Below are 15,613 nucleotides of genomic sequence, written 5' to 3'. Positions count from 1 at the left end.
GGGCCTTTGGCTTACATCATTACTTAGGTCACCCACTAGACACATCATAGCACTAGATGTGCCTCTACAACACACACACACACACACACATGTGACTCCCCTAGATGCACACATGCCCCATAGAGCAAGCCCTTGACCATAGTTATCCCAACATTACCCCCCTCAAGGGTTTGCCTCTTGCAATGTCAAGGATACATCTAGTCTCATATTTTCTCATTGCATCTCATGGTGGTCACACATGGCCATCTCATGGTGGTCAAGGATAAATCTATGTCTAGGATCTCATGCTAGCAAAGGTGCCCAAGGGTCAAGGTTTACAAAACTAGGATAGACAAAACACATATCACATGCCCTACATCATATGGTGACCAGAGGTGATTTACAAAAGACAAAAGATATGACATTCTTTTTGGAGTACTACTCTAGGCAGAGAACCTCAAAATTTGACCAAGTGATGATAAACATAAATTCAAAGACAAGTTGCTTAAAAGGCAAAGTCCTTGTCTTCTACTACAAAGTTGGATGCTTTTTTTGTGGATGGAGTTCTCTCTTCAACCATATTTGCCTTGTTGTTGATGTAGCCCTTCTTCACAAGAAATGCTTCATTCTCTTTGGAGTTGTTGTTCTTCATGGAATAACACACTCCCTTTTCCAATTGTAGCCAAAGGAACTTGATAAGCAAGATATGTTTTAAGCATTTCCCTTATGCACCAAATACTGTGTGAAGATGATCCCAAGCTTCATGTGAAGTTTCAAAGCCATCAATGTGGTGAATGTATGAGTCACTTAATCCCAAAGCAATGATAGCAAGAGCCTTCTTGTCTTTGATCAACTAATCAACTTCTTCTTTTGTAGGCTTCTTTTCCTTTCCATTCACAACATTCCATATCCCCTTTATCATAAGCACAAACTTAGTTTTTGTTTGCCAAGTATGGAAACTAGTTCCATCAAACTTCTCTACTTGCTCGGGGTTAGTCATGTTTACAATTCAAGTACACAAAGTACACATCAATCATGATCAAAGAGAATCACATAGTCATCATTCTAAATGCAAAGTATAAGGACACTCATGAGCTCCATGACTGAGTTCTACTACTCAAGTACAATCAAAACAATGAAAATTTGCAGTAAATATTAAAAGCCCCAAACTTATGGTGATTGCTCAACGTCCTTTGACCAAAATATGAAGAATTCTACCAGGAGAGGCCAAGGTAGATTGGAGGGTGCAATTCAGATGCATAAAACATGAAAAGCAGAAATAACACTAATATACCAGACCAGGGCTACCAGCAAGAAGAGGCACAATGAGGCGCTATTTCACCCAAGAGAAGTGCACCTTCTTGAACTGTAGTTTTGGTGATTACTCCTCTTTAGAACAACCATTAGGCCTCAGATTTGGACACAAGTTAGCTTGTGGTGTCACCCACTCGTGATTGGAAGGAATTAGAGTATCGTCAAGAATTTTGTCAAAATTTTGTGACTAATAAATGGACTATTTTCTTGTCAGCATGCACAATAGAGACTACCAATGCTTAAATCCTTTGAATCCTAGTTTTGCCTCAAGATAAGGAATCTCCAGTTCAGACGGTTTGGGGAATGAGGCCTCAGAGAGGGAGAATGGAGCCTTCCAAAATTAGGCTTAAAATGGAGAAAATGGAGAAGATGATGGAATCTTGAAAGAATCAAGTAATTCATGCTAGAGAGAGCATCTAATGCTAGGCTAGGCAAGATCTAGAACCTAAAGCTTTGATACAAAATGTAGAAACACGTGGGATAAAATAGATGCATCTTGGAAGAGGAGTGAGAGCACAAGATGTAACAAAAAATGTTGTTCTATATAGATTGTGAGAGAGGTGACTCTCTCTTATAGAAATGGGGAGAAGGTCGCCTAGATCAAAGGCACCTTCCCTACATCACTGGCAATCAGCTCCTACATCAGTGGGACTAGCTTAAATCAAAGGAACCTCCCATGTGGGGGCCTTTGGCTTACATCATCACTTAGGTCATAGCACTAGATGTGCCTCTACAACACACACACACACACACACACACACATGTGACTCTGCTAGATGCACACATGCACCATAGAGCAAGCCCTTGACCATAGTTATCCAAACACAACCCATCCTCTCCCTCTCCTCCTCCCCCCTCCTCCTCCTCCTCCTCCTCCCCTCTCCTCCTCCCTCCACTTTCTCCCTCTTCTCTCTCTCCTTTCCCCCCATGCTCTTACATCTTCTTCCTCTCCCACTCCTATGCGCCCCCTAAACCCTTAGTCCCTCAATCCTTAATATCCATGACTTATGAGAGTCGTGACCCCTCTCTATGGTAGTGAATTTTATAATGCAATCCATAGATATGCTCTCCTATTATAGAATCTCTAAAAGACATAATACTTTGCCCAAATTAGGTGTTCAGTTACATTGACCTAGTTTTGGCAGTTTTTTTCATAATTATAGACATCCTTATTCAGTCCAAGCCTTGGATCCATATTCAATATAGGCATTGAAAGATCATAAGTCTTTTGTTTTCTTGGGTGTCCAGCACTTGGACTACCATAACATTTATAAAGAATTTAGTGCCTAATGTCAATACTCTTTTAGATGCATAGTTACCTTTTTAGAGTAGATAATCATTTCCTATCCTATAGTTCTTCCATTTAATCTCTTCTTTTATCAACCTCTTTGTGAACTTTTAGTGGAATCCTCTTAATGATGAATTGGATTCCGTACTTTAACTACTTTCTATTTTTTTAAATATAGGGCATCCTTTGTGATACCTTTCTTGAATTGACTTAGCCCATGGGGATTTTCTTTCCTTAAGCATTAACAACATGCAAATTCATTTGGATACTCTCTTGATCAACTAGGACCTAAAATTTGGGACCATATCATTAATTTGTCTGCTTTTTTAAAGTTAGTCTTATAGCATGTAACTTCTTCTCTTATGTCTTCAATACCCTGGATGTCCTCTCATTGATGTTCATGTCAATGATGCTGCCTGCACTCATATGGTCTATGCCATCAATCTTTACCTCACCTATGGCCTCTACACCATCTCTCTCAAACAGATATTGACATTGTTTTTGACAATGAATTCCCCAACCATGGCATCAACACTGAAACCAAGTGGTGTTAATGGACACATATTGGCAATGGCAATTCTCAACTCTATAGAAGGATTCAAACTTCTTAAGCTACTCAATAGACTCCATGTGAAGATACAAATGTTTAGAGGACAATTACATAAGCATCTAGAAGCATACATCTAGCAATTTTGCATGGCTTGCAAGGCCAACAACATGGGGAATGATAGCACACCTTGTAAACATCTTTGTATCTTCCTTAGAGGATGCCATTGATGTTTAATATAGCTAATTACTTTTTTGGTCACTTCCAAAAATGGTCAAAGCACTTGATGTTTAGCAACCCTTACTCCTTCTTAGCAGGTTCACTCAATAATATTTGAATATAGCACGTGTCAATAGCAAACGTTTCAACTTGCCAAATATTTAAAAACTATGCTTACATAAGGGGTTCTAGAGATGCATTGGAGATGATGAACACAATAAAAAAGAATATGGTGATTGTTTTGATAGAGAATGTACAAAATTCATGCATAAGAAAAGGTAGAGAGTAAAGATAGAGAGGCCTATGGCTTGAAAATTTAAAAAGGGACAAAAATAGAGACATGCATGGCACTATTTCAAGGAGAAGGAAGCATATAGAATTTGGATTTGAATTTTATCAACCATTAGTGTGATGGACATAAGATTGTCATTGGATAGTTGGATTCCATTTTTAATTTTCATGGAAGATAGACTATAGAGATATCACCATGTGGGATAAGGCATGACTCATTATCCACCATTAATACGAATTTGGAAAGTCCCATGTAGTATTAGAGAGGAGAATTTGATGAATTTGGAATCTTAAAGTCAACAATGAATTAGTAGAACGTCTAACAATAAGATAGGAAGAATCGAGGTAGACTTAGAATAAGACAACCCATCTTCTCCATTCCCCAACCTTCACAAGTGATTCATTCTAGTTCCCTATGATCAAGGACTAATATGATGGATGTGATTTCACTCAAGAAGAACCCAATATTGATGCTACCTATAGCTCCCTTCTCTTGGAAAAAATATCTACAAGAGCTCAAAAATCTATTAGAGACATTGTTCCACCCTCTGCGTAGCTTCTTTCTTGCCTCAAGAATTAGAGGAATGCAAAAAGAAGGAGAAAGAATAGAAAGGGCATGGAAACCCCTTGCCTCACTTATATGACAAACACTTCCCCTCTTATGAAGGGGCTCTTCAAGATATCAAAGGAGGTTATTTTGCACTAGCCATACATCTTCCTAGATTCTTCTGTAAAGAATAAGGGAGAGAGATAGGAGACTCAAGTTTAGCTTTCTTCACAACACACAAAAGAGAGAGGACACAAGGTTGGAGGGTGAAGCCTTTCTTCACTTTTGCACACAACAACAATACAATAGAAGAGGGAAATACCCTATATGTCAAACCCTAGAATACGTGGTTCATATGTGAACCCAAACCAAAAACATACGTGGTAGTCTAACTACACCACGAGTACAACTAACATAGGCGGTGACATAAATGATAGTCATCCAGGAGATATATCAGGGGTAGAGCTTGATATCTCAACACTCCCCCTCAAGCTCAAATCCATCTCACGTACACCAAGCAAGCTCCTAAATCTACGAAGCTTCTCGGTACCCAATGCCTTCGTAAAAATATCAGCCACCTACTCCTCAGTGCTGACATAGACAAGATCAATCTCACTAGCTAGAACCTTCTCTCTCACAAAGTGATAATGCACCTCAATGTGCTTCATTCTAGCATGATAAACTGGGTTATTAGCAAGCATGATGCTGCTAATGTTGTCACAATGAATGACAACTGCTGCATGAATTGTTTGTCCCATATCTACAAGTAGCTTCCGTAACCAAGCTACCTCACATGCAGCCATTGCTGCACCCCTATACTCAGCCTCTGTGCTCGACAAGGCAACTGTTGGTTGCTTCTTGCTACTCCAACTGATGGCACCACTCCCAAGGGAAAATATAAAACCACTAGTAGATCTCCTGTCTGAGACACTACCAGCCCAGTCAGCATCTGTGTATCCATGTACCTGTAATGCACACCCAGCTTCATAAAACAGTCCATAATGCAATGTGGACTTCACATACCGCAGTATGCGCCTAGCCGCATCCAAATGTGGCTTCCTCGGTGCCTGCATAAACTGACTCACCAGCCCCACAGCATAGCTCAAATCTGGTCTGGTTATAGTCATGTAAATCAAGCTACCTACTATGCGCCTGTACATAGTAATATCTTCAAGAAGCTCACCTGTCTCTGCATTGAGCTTCACATTCTGCTCCAATGGAACAGAGATAGGCTTACAGCCTGTCATCCCATATTTGGACAGCATGTCCAAACCGTATTGCCTTTGCAACAGCCATATCCCACTCGGGGATCTAATAACCTCAATGCCCAAGAAGTAACGCAGCTCTCCCAAATCCTTCATCTCAAATTTCTACTTCAACAACAGCTTCACTTCATTAATGTCTGCATCACTATCACCTGTAATAATCAAGTCATCAACATAGATGACTACAAGCACAATCCCTCTGTTTGTCCTTTTCACATAAAGTGAAAAATCTGAATTGGAAATCTGAAATCCAATAGTGACAAGATATTGCCCTATCTTGTCTGACCATGCCCTCGGCGCCTGTTTTAAGCCATACAAGGCTTTGTGCAACCTGCATACAAAATCGGGGTGTGAATTATCCTCATAACCTTTTGGTTGCATCATATAAACCTCTTCCTGCAAATCACCATGCAAGAATGCATTTTTCACATCCATCTGATGCAAAGACCATCCCTTTGCAGCAGCCATAGCAATTACTGCTCTCACGGTTGCCATCCTTGCAACTGGGCTGAAAGTTTCCTCATAGTCAATTCCATATGTCTGCGCAAAACCTTTGGCAACCAATCTTGCCTTGTACCTGCTAACAGACCCATCAGCATTGTGCTTTACTTTGTAAACCCACTTGCAACCAATAGCCTTCTTATCATGAGGCAAAGGCATCAAATCCCAAGTGTGGTTTGCATCCAAGGCAGCCATCTCTTCATCCATAGCTGCTTCCCAATTTTTATGCCCTGCTGTATCCTCAAAACATGTGGGCTCTGGCTCCTCTAGAACCTTGACCATATAAGCATAGTGATGTGCTGTATACCCATCATATCTCAGCCTCTCAACTGGATACTTAATACGAGTGGACCTCCGTACAACTGGATCAGTTGCAGGAGTCTTTAAATCATGCCTGCTTTTCCTTGCACCAGGTGTAACAACAGAAGGAATCCCAAGTTCCTCATCAAGGCTCATTTCAGAGCCGCTTGACTCTCCATCAACATGAGAGCTACCAGCAGACACATCAAACACTGGAGCATGGTCTACTTTTTCTTTTCCCTTATGTGATACCTGCACAACACTATCAGGGCTGCCATGTGACGATTCACTAGATCTCAATCTCCCTGTCCATGCATTAGATCCACTAGTAGAGGACTCTCTGGGTCCACTCAAGGCTTGAGATTGCTGCTCTGCATTTATTGCAGCATTCCCATTTCCTGCATCTGCATCTCCTACCATAACAGTTGGTGCATACCAGCTGCTCATTTCATCAAAAACAACATCTCTGCTCACTTGCATTTTGCGGGTGGAAGGGTTATAACAGCGATACCCAATCTGGTGCAGAGCATATCCAATAAAGATGCATTTTTCTGCCTTTGGATCCAGCTTTGTTCTCTTCTCATCAGGAACATGAACATAAGCTATGCAACCAAATACCTTCAAGTGAGAAATATCTGGTTTTTGGCCTGTATACATTTCTTCAGGCGTCATGCCATGGACAGTTGCAGTGGGGGTTCTGTTCATAATATAAACAGTAGTTGCTACTGCTTCAGCCCAAAAATAATCAGGCATGTTTTTCTCATTTAGGATCGCCCGTACTACTTCTGCAATATGCCTGTTCTTCCTTTCTACAACCCATTCTGCTGAGGGGTAGACCTGCATGAGTACTTCCTTTGAATTCCCTGTTCTTTCAGATATTCACAAAATTCTTCTGAAAAGTACTCTCCCCCTCCATCAGATCTTAGCACTTTAATATGCACACCTTTCTCTTTTTCAACCATGGCCTTAAAAGACTTGAAATGGCTGAACACTTCACTTTTGTGCTTCATAAAATAAATCCACACCTTCCTAGTGTAGTCATCAATAAACATCACATAATAATGGCATCCACCAATAGAAGCAGCTTTGGTTGTCCAAACATCTAAATGGATCACTTCCAAAGGTCTTCTGCTCACCTTAGCATTTTGGGAAATGCATGTCTGGCCTGCTTACCCATTTGGCATGCTTCACATACCTTTTGCATTCCCTCAACTCTGAATTTAGGCAAACCTGCAATAATGTTTTTCGTTTGCATAGATTTCAGCCTTTGTATATTCACGTGCCCAATGCGCTTGTGCCATATCTCAATATCTGCAATGACACCTCTCCCATGCACAAACATAGCAGCTTTCACCTCAGGCATATCAACATCCAAGGTGAACATTCTGCCATTTTTAGTACCTTTCGCAACCAAGCGGCACTTATTTTTCAAGTCCTCAACAAAGCATCCATCAGGATTAAATCTAACTTGCAGACCTTGCTCAACCATCTGGCCAACTGAAACCAGGTTCTTAGTGATTTTTGGAACATGAAGTACATCTGCCAAAAGTACTTCGTTTTGCCATCCTGCATAGCCAATGGCACTTTACCAACCTGCGTAATTGGGTGCGCAGTATCATCACCTGTTTCAACATAACCTGGCTTATCCAAATTTCTAACATCATGAAACCACTCACCATGACTGGTCATGTGGTTAGAGGCACCTGAATCAACATACCAAACATCATTGCAAGCTGCAGCATCTCCTGACATGGAGTTAACCATATGCTGCATCACAAAAAGGTGCTCATTTCTGTCGTCACCATGCCCACTTGATGATGCATAGTTGCTTTGCTGCAACTTCCCACTTTTGATGTCATTCTGCTTTTTATAGCATGTATTCTCCTTGTGTCCAGGCTTTCCACAATAATAGCATTCTGTGCTGCTATTTACTTGCTGGTTCCTTTGCCATGAACCACGGCCTCTTTTGCTCCCCCTGCCTCTAGAACTACCACGTCCTCCTCCATAGGACTGGTTTTCCTGTTGTTGTTGTTGGTTCTAATTTCCTGCACGGCCACTAAAACGGCCTCTTCCTCTACCCCTGCCTCTACCTATATTCGAGTAGAAAGCAGTCTCTTGAGAAGTTGAGGTGGCCGAACCACCATTCCTTTGCTCTTCACTCAGCAAGAGAGCAATAAGTTCCTGAAAATCAGGAAATGTTTCACGGACTCCAATGGATGTCCGAAACTGTGCATAATCTTTCCCAAGACCATTCAAGGTCACGGACACTAAGTCCTCATCATCAACAGGTGCTCCAATGGAGGCAAGAGAATTTGCAAGGCCTTTCACCTTCAAGGAATACTCATTTATATTCAGATTTTTCCTTTGCACATTGTGCAACTCTTGCTTTAGCTGCATCTTTCGTGCTTTGGTATTTGTGCTATACAGCTTCACCAATGTATCCCATGCCTCCTTAGGCGTCTCTACATCTTGTATATGCACAATCATAGAATCTGAAATGCTAATAGACAGCCAATATAGGCATTTTTTGACTTTTTCATGCCATTCTTTAAAGGCCTTCAATTCAGCAGGAGTGGGAGCAGCACCCAAAACTGGTTCTGCAGTTTCACCACTGATGTACTCCCAAACTCCCTTTCCCATAAGGAAGTTTGTCATCCTGAACTTCCATGCTTGGAAGTTGTTCTTGTCAAGCTTCTCACTAACAATGGTAGACAGATTCTCAGACATTTTACAAATCACGAATTGCAACAGCAACCTGTAAACACAGCAAATGCCTCACAAGGGCAAATAGCAAAACTTCTGCAAAAAGCCTCACAGGGGCAGATCTGCAACACTGACGAAAGTGGTATTTCACCACACAGGCACTTCCTAGTGACGATTTTGCATCAACAGGCAACAGGCATGAATCTGCAACTCCCAATATCTCTGCACACAGGCATACGATGCAATTTCTGTGGCACCTTTCCACCGACTAGCCGCGCAGTGGTCGCACGTAGTGGTCGCACAACGAAAAACAGGGCCTTTTTCTGAGTGCCTGCGAAGAACTTCCGCCTTCAAAACGGGCCCCGAAACGGCCTGAAATCAAAAAAATAAAGTCACCAAGGGCTTAGCCCTCTCCCGCAGCATGTACTGCGCTCTCGCCACACCGCGAAGGGCCTCTCAATCTGAAACAGTGCACTCCTGCACTTCTGGCTGTGCTACCTGCAGAGATTTGCTCCCAAACTCGAAATAGGAAAGCAACACTGGTCCTCTTACCAGGACACCACAAACCTGGCTTGCTTTCTTGAGCTCCTTACCATGAATAAGGCTCTGATACCATGTAAAGAATAAGGGAGAGAGATAGGAGACTCAAGTTCAGCTTTCTTCACAACACACAAAAGACTCAAGGTTGGAGGGTGAAGCCTTTCTTCACTTTTGCACACAACAACAACAATACAATAGAAGAGGGAAATACCCTATATGTCAAACCCTAGAATACGTGGTTCATATGTGAACCCAAACCAAAAACATATGTGGTAGTCTAACTACACCACGAGTACAACTAACATAGGCGATGACATAAATGATAGTTATCCAGGAGATATATCAGGGGTAGAGCTTGATATCTCAACATCTTCCCCCCTACAATATTTCTAGAATCATGTGTTAGATCTTCCTGGTTGGAAAAGGGCACATTGCCAGCTCGTATCTACGTGGAGGATATTATATTTTTCTTTTTAAAAAAATGGATATGGCAACAAAGGTGTTGCACCAAGGTACTTTGACATTAAGGAACCAGCCCTTGTATCTAAATTGATAGTATCATTCCTTTTCCCTAGATAAGGTGAGGTCAACAATACCATTTATATGGGTGGATCTTCCAGATTTAACTTTATCCCTATGTAATGAGGCTCCCACTATATGTGAAATATATATATACATATATACATACGGACAGAGAAAGAACAATTTAAAAACGCTCAAGAAAATCCTTGAGTCTATGTCAGATGGATTTAGCAGAAGAACTACCTTATACTGTGGTCATACTTTTTAAATATTGGGGGGCCTATAAAGAGCAGTAGATTTTTTACAAGAGCCTACCAAATTTTTGTCTTCTTTGTCGGCTTTCAAGCCACATAATGAAAAACTATCCTCAAAAGAAATCAAAGTCTCAAAGTTGTCCAAGAGCCAGTAGCTCCTCTTTAAAGAAACATATGGGTGCCTAAAGAAACAAAGATTAACTAGCAAAGCAAGATAAAATAGAACAAGACATATTTGTTAAACAAAGAGCACAAGATCCTTGAGAATTGGACAATAAAGAAAAGTATGCCCTTTCAATAGTTTCCAAGAATCCTAATAAGGACCTCATTGATCAAGAAAGGAATAATTGGATTCGGGAACATAATGAGAGTATAGTGCCTCAAGACACAATTATGCAATCAAGATGGTCAAAATAATGTGATGGAGCTACAATATAATACTCTCATATTAAAATGGAATCTCCAAGGCATGGAGTGACACAGATGCTCAGTAGGATGCTCTTGTATGTAACATAAAGGGTATCCAAATTACTCTTATGTCAATATACACTCCCATTGGGGTATGAAGGAGGACACAAGCTTTGGAATCTCTATAAATAGTGGGGGAGAATTTACTATTAACTAGTGATTTCAACATGATAGATGACAAGATTAATAGATGGATGAGAAAAGGTCTACATTGGGAGGTAATGAACTTCAAACTTGGGAGAATCTAAAGGAGGTTCACCATTTGGTGGAGTTGTGTACTCCTAGCTAGTTTGGTCTGATAGGTAGATTGGAGAGCATGAAAGAGAGGATAAAGTGGATAAATTCTACCTCTTCTAAGTTTTGATCTCCAAAGCAATTAGGATCATTCCACAGGCCTTTGCTCCCTTACTTTCCCAATCATAAGGTAGGGCTAGTTATTTGTGACTTTGGGCTAGAGAAAGTAGCTCCTTCTTGGGTTGAAGTTGACCCAAGATTTTTGCTTGAAATCCATTTAAGATCAAGTCATTAATGTGTGGAAAACATCTTTTAGCAAAGCAAACAATTGGTAGAGGCATGGTAAGAGGCTATAGAAAATACTCAAAATCAATACAAAAGGGCAAGGAAGGATATAGCTAAAAAAAGAGCCAAGAGAATGGATGTTCCCAACACATAAATTCATATGTTAGAAGGAAAGGGTAGGGATATAGAGACATTCAAGCTCAACAATAGTAAAGTATAGCTAATGAAGAGGTGAGTGTTGAAGGCATAGCCTCCACCCACATGGACACTGACCATGGGATAGGTTAAATACACCTCTGGTAAGAAGGAGATACTAGAACAAAGTAGTGGGATCATTTTACAACTATAGGGACAGTTGTAACCATCCCTAACAACACTCCTTAGTGGCCTGACCCACCACATAATGTTTTTGACTATGATTGTTACATTTTGAAACTACAAAGGATATCAGATGGGCACAATACTTTTCCTACACTGCAACCTAGGTGGTATTGAAATGTTCTCAAAGAGGCACACCCATCCGATAAGTACTTGGATAGATAACACACCTAAGGGTGTGTTTTTTTGCAGATGTGCATACTACTAGGGAAAAAACGGTGTATAATGTGTGATCGACCATGCAAATCATATCCGATGGTGACAATACTTTGCACGCACCTCAACATAGTTGAAACAGACTTGCGTGCAAAGTGGAGCCCCCATCCGATAAGTACTTGTTTGAATAACACACCTACGGCCATGTTTTTATATGGTTATGCATGACACTAAGGCAAAAACGGTGTTTTATGCTTGATCGACAATGCAAAGCATATCCGATGGACACAATACCTTGCACACACCTTCAACTAGGTGGAATTGACTTACATGCAAAGTGGCATTCCCATCGCATAAGTACTTGATCGGATAACACACCTAGCAGCGTGCTTTTTTATGGATGTACTGTTGCCTTACAACAATCGGACTTATCTCTGATGGCTATAAGCCTTGTATCAGTTCCTGTTGAGAGTTTGAGTTGTTGAGTTGATGTATTCTCTACCAAAAAAGAAGCATACTACTTTTGCAAGATTTCCTCTCTGTTCCTTTTATACATCTCGTGATAGATTTGTAGTCCAATTACTTTCTGACTATACTCTGACTTCTGGCACCTTGTTGTCAAGAGTGGAGACGTGTTTGTGTTTTTCACTTATCTGAAGACACTATGAACAATGAGGATACAAGAGCAAGCTACAATGAATGAAAGTAAAATGTACTTCAAAGTGTGTGGGCACAAAAGATTGATAGACCCACAAAGGAAACCTTTAGGCTAATTAGGATGCGATATTCATAGAGTTTTATAAGGTTCTTTGGGACCTTGTTGGCCCTTACCTTCTCCTTCTTTGGAAAGAAATAATTACATCACTATAGTTTCCTAATTGTATAAATGTGGGTATAATAAAGCTAATCCATAAAGATGGCTCCAAAGGGGAATTAAGAAATTGGAGACCTCTAGCTATGGTTAATTGTAGCTATAAATTTTTTGCTGGAACACATGCATTAAGGACCCAAAAAAGAATGTACACTTGGATACTCCATAACAAAAGAGCTTCATCAAAGGTAGACATCTCTTAGAAGCCATAATCAACATTTGGGATAGATGTGAGTATGCTAGAGAAACCCACCAAGACATTTATTTTCTCAAGGTTGATTTTGATAAAGAGTATGATAGATTGGAGTGGGATATTTTTATCCAATCACTATAGGACATAGGACTATAGCCTATGTATGTGTATTTTGTCGAAATGCTCCTCACCAATGCTAGTGGAAAAGTTTGTGTAAATTGGCAGGTGATCGGATCATTTTTTCTATAAGGTTCATTAGACAAGGCTACACTCTAGATCCCATACCTTTTTCTATAGGATATAATTCTCCAGGTTGGCTCATTTATCAACACAAGTAATACTACGAAGTAGTAATAAAATTGAACTCCCTTTTGGTAAGCAACTACTGCTAGTAAATTAGCAGCTTGAAAATGACACAAATATGACTCCAAGGAACACTCCTCAGGACATATCTAGGACACTGGTATGTCTATGCATGCTTTACACTACCCTAGGGTCTGCTATTAACCATGAAAAAATAGGGTACTACACCTTGCTCTCAAATGATCAAGGCATCTTGGATCAAAAATAGGATGTGTTAAAGTAACAAAGTGAGCTATTTAAAAGTTATTGGGGATACCAATGGTTTTTTAGGTTGACAAAATATGAAGAGGGGAGAGGAGAAGAGTGGAGATGAGGAGAGAGGGCACAGCTAGAGAGCACACCACAAAATGACTAACTGTACACTAGAATTAGTTGAAAAAATAGAATATATACAAACCCTTTTAGGGTTAGGGTTAGGGGATCTAACCCTTTCCTTTATAGCACTCTATAAGGTTAGTGCTATGCACATATGATCACGTGATGGTGCTATGCACACATGATCACATGATGTTGAGCGTGAACTCTCAACACCTTCCCTCAAGATCAACATCATGAAGTAGGCCTTCCCTCAAGATGATGATTCTGGGGAATCGAAGAAGGACTGTTCCATCACACCCCTTTAATGGGAATGTCCTTCCTCTGCATCAAACCAAGAGCTAGTCAGTGTTTCTCGAATAGCTCTTCACCGAGTGGTTTGGTAAAGATGTCTGCAACATTTTCTTTGCTATCACAATGCTACAGTGTGATGTCACCAAGTAACACTCTTTCTCTGATGAAGTGCTCTCTGACATCAATGTGCTTTGTTCTGGAGTGATATACTGGATTTTTGGCCAATGCTTGAGCCGATTGATTATCACAGTATATTGTTGTTGGCTTTGACTCATCAAAGTAATCTGTTTCTGACAATAGTCTTCTGAGCCATATAGCCTCACATGCACCTGTAGTGAGTGCTCTATATTCTGCTTCAGTCGAAGACAAAGAAACAGTTGGCTGTTTGTTTGACAACCATAATATAGCACCTTGACCAAGGAAAAATGCATATCACTGTGTCGATCTCCTGGTCTCATGATCTCCAGCATAGTCACTGTCACAGTATCCATGCAAGAGGCAGTCGATAGAGCGAGCGAGGAAAAGCGAGCGGGCCCAAAAAAGCAAGCGAGCTTTTCCACAATTTCCTTATCGAGGTATTCAACATAGCTTTGTGGAAACCACTATTTGGGAAAATTGTCTAAAATAAAACTTATGTCACTATGTGTAACTATACCAATATTGTGAATTATAGTCTACCTTAACTTCCAATTGGAGCCATACTCACATTATGCAACAATAGTATGTGGTTTGAAAGAAACCGAATTTCCACTCCAAAGCGGATTCCATTACTAATACAACAATTCTTTTGCATTTGAAATGGGTCTTATTATCAAACTCCTTTAATAATCAAAACAAATGCGTTGCTTGATATGTTGAACTTAGTAACATAAACATCACTTCACCCATATGTGGGGAAAAAAAACTTTCTGTAGACTTCATAGCATGGGATTGCATCAACACTTATGACATTCAAAATGGTTCTTCTTATTAAAAGTGTTATCAACCATGAAAGAAAATGTTTAAAAATAGTTCACCCATATGTTGAAAAACCTAAGTGTCATTTATGACATTCAAAATTGTTCTTGCAACCATCCTGTAGTTCCTAGAGATTTTGCCCATACTTCCAACCCCTTCCCTTCAACCACTAAGAGGTATCTAATAGTTTTATAGAACACTTGAGATATCATCACCTCCTAATACAAAACCATTATTACTATTTGTAGAACACTTGAGATATCATCACCTCTTAATACAAGACCATTCTTACTATTTGTAGAACACTTGAGATATCATCACTCCTTCCCTTCAGCCACTCAAATGCATTAATAGGTATTTGTGTGGAGGGACTAGTAAGCTAAAGGAAGAGAGAGTAGCTTGGAATTTACTAGTAATACTTTTGTAGAACACTTGAACCATTCTTACTATTTGTAGAACACTTGAGATATCATCACCTTTTAATACAAAACCATTCTTACGGTTTGTATAACACTTGAGATATCATCACCTCTTAATATAAGACCATTCTTAGTATTTGTAGATCACTTTAGATATCATCGTCTCTTAATACAAGACCATTCTTACTATTTGAGAGATTAATGGATTAAAGGTTTGAAGCTCATAGGAGACGAAGGAAGAGAAAGTCAGTTTCGACATGAGGACAATAAAGCTAATTGGAATATTTTGACTTATGTATTATACCTTTTTGAAGACTATGAATTTAAGTCAGTTTCAACATTAGGATGATAAAACTAATTAGAATATTTTGACTTATGCATTATATATTTTTGAAGACTATGAATTTTAA

The sequence above is a fragment of the Dipteris shenzhenensis genome, chromosome 4 (assembly GCF_047967505.1).
Source record: "Dipteris shenzhenensis isolate YYH24624 ecotype China chromosome 4, Dip_SZ_1.0, whole genome shotgun sequence".
NCBI classification, from domain to species: Eukaryota; Viridiplantae; Streptophyta; class Polypodiopsida; order Gleicheniales; family Dipteridaceae; genus Dipteris; species Dipteris shenzhenensis.
This window is presented reverse-complemented; position numbering follows the sequence as displayed.